At 46.7% G+C, this 2284-nt stretch overlaps 1 protein-coding gene across 4 annotated transcripts in view; it reads right to left on the bottom strand.

Annotated features, from left to right (window-relative positions):
- Positions 1 to 2284, bottom strand: part of ALMS1 (ALMS1 centrosome and basal body associated protein) — a 54301-nt gene that overhangs the window by 23991 nt on the left and 28026 nt on the right. The gene's annotated exons all lie outside the window — the stretch shown is intronic.

The following is a 2284-nucleotide window of genomic DNA, read 5'->3' as shown; positions in this document are numbered from 1 at the left end:
AAAGTGGAACTTCAGCAATGACTCTAACTACTTCTCTTCCCAGTGAACTTATAAAGCACCTCAGCAGAACTATAAGCACAAACGTATCCCCATCATTTAACCCTGAAGCCCACAGCCAGGAAATAAGCTTTTGTTAAAGCCTACTATATTCCAGGTGCTGTGCAAAGCGCTGAGAATACCAAAAAAGGCCAAGACACAAAAGAGTCCCTGCCCTCAAGAAGCCCCTCGTCTAATGGGGAGATGACAGGCAAACAAGGTGTATACAGAAAGAGAGGAAACACTCAACAGAAGGCAGGCCCAGAATGAAGACGGACTGGGAGAGGCCTCGTGTAGAAGCCAGGGTTTCAGCTGGGACTTAACAGAAGCCAGGGAAGTCAGGAGTGGAAGATGAGGAGGGAGAACATTCCAGGCCTGGGGGATGAGCCACAGAAAATGGAGAGGGAGGATGGGCAGAACAAGGTGCCGGCTTTCTAGGTCTCATTTATTCTCAAGTGTGCCATGTGTTCGCTGGAGACGGTGCATCCAATCGCTCAGCAGAACAAATGAAGACCAAGGAGTAGATGTCTGAGGAAGCCTAAGATGACGGTCATAATCAATTTGTCAGGCAGACAGATGCACATCAGTCTCAACTTGAGCCTCAGAAAACAGGATCCCTCAGAGGAGGCCCATGTCCGACTACACACTTTCCCTGGCTCTAAGCAGGGCAAAGGGAGGTGAATGAACCCCTCAACCATCCCCATCTGGCGGGCAAGCTGACACTAGAGCCCACAGGCCTCTGATTTCCAGTCTGGCCCTCAGACCAGCAAAGCAATGCTGCCTCCCTGTTCTCACCAGAATGATGCTTCTCTACCATCAAGGCAAGGCACCTCTTGTCAGTATCTGGCCCTTCACAGACTGTCCACATACCTTCACATCCACATTGTAGCTGGGAGCAGAAAAGAGGCAGAGGATAGCTAAGCTGATGGAGACCATCAAAAACATAGCCCCATCCTCAAAGACAGAGTTGGGGACCGGGGCGCTCAGGGGGCTATCTGGACATCTCACCAACAGGACTTGGCACTTCTGCATTGTGCAAATATGGCCACATCAAAGGAAAGGTCGGCTCTAGCTCCCAATCCATGCCTAAGTATGACCATCAGTCTCTCCCCCTGCACTCTGTGGCAGAGGGGTCACGAGCTGCCATCATCATTCTCCCTCCCTGAAGAGAAGGCAGCTACTGACTGGGATTGTGGGGCTGCCACCTACCATGCCTTATGCCAAGCAATTCTTACTTAAACAGAGGTTCTTGTCGGGGAACATAATGTACATAATTACGCAGGCCCTGAATATGAGTTACAAGAAAGGGATACTGCGAGTGCCCAAGCACAGCAATTATTTACAAAGCTTCTGTGTCCTCAGCTGTCAATAGCACGGCATCAGGGGGTGAACCACAAGAAAGTCGATTTCATTTTGTTTTTCGTTACCCAATACGGCTAACCCGGCCACAAGTTCTAGCAGGACACTATCTCATCATCTGCTAGGGAAGTCATGCAACGATGTCTGACTGGGTCCACTGCAAATTTATGGAATCTAATCTCAGTTGGGAATGCAGGGTAAAAGGCCCTCAGCCCTGTGTCATGTGCAAATCTTACTTCTAACACTTACTAAAAATGTGTAACCACATCTTCAGTTTCCTCATTATTGAAAGTTGACTCAGTGACCAGACCTGCTTGTCCATCAGTGCTTGGGAGGTGGACAGAGGATGGCACTCAGTCAGATTCATCATGGAGTAAGTGATCCCCCTACCTGGAAATTGTCATGTACTTGCTACCTCCGGGAGGAACTGAAATGCAATGACTCACCCTCTTTTACTGATGTGGACCTATCCAAACTGTCTTTATCTCATTCCAAAAGTTATCAACAAAAGTGGGCCCCATCTCAAAGCGACTGGTGATCCCCAGTGATCAGCCTATCAGCGTGTTGTTACCTTGAAATACTTTTTTTAGTATGTCAACCTGATATAATTTTAACAAACTCTTTTTAATTCTCTTCATCCTGAGTTTTGCCTTCTTAATCAGGGTAAAAGCCCAAACAAAGAATTTTCCTTTAAACATCATCTGGAAAAGGAAGCTAATAATCTATGGTACCTAACTCACAAGATTATTCTAAGGATAAAATAAAATAACATATAACCAAATTCTATACTTAGTTCCTGGCATGAAGAAAAAGAAGAATTGGCCTCAAAGTCAGAAAGACTTAGGTTTGAGCCCTACCAGTGACCTCAAAGCCAGTTCTCAATCTACCA

This window comes from Vombatus ursinus, unplaced genomic scaffold (genome assembly GCF_900497805.2).
Source record: "Vombatus ursinus unplaced genomic scaffold, bare-nosed wombat genome assembly UNPS02014837.1, whole genome shotgun sequence".
Taxonomy (NCBI): Eukaryota; Metazoa; Chordata; class Mammalia; order Diprotodontia; family Vombatidae; genus Vombatus; species Vombatus ursinus.
This window is presented reverse-complemented; position numbering and strand designations above follow the sequence as displayed.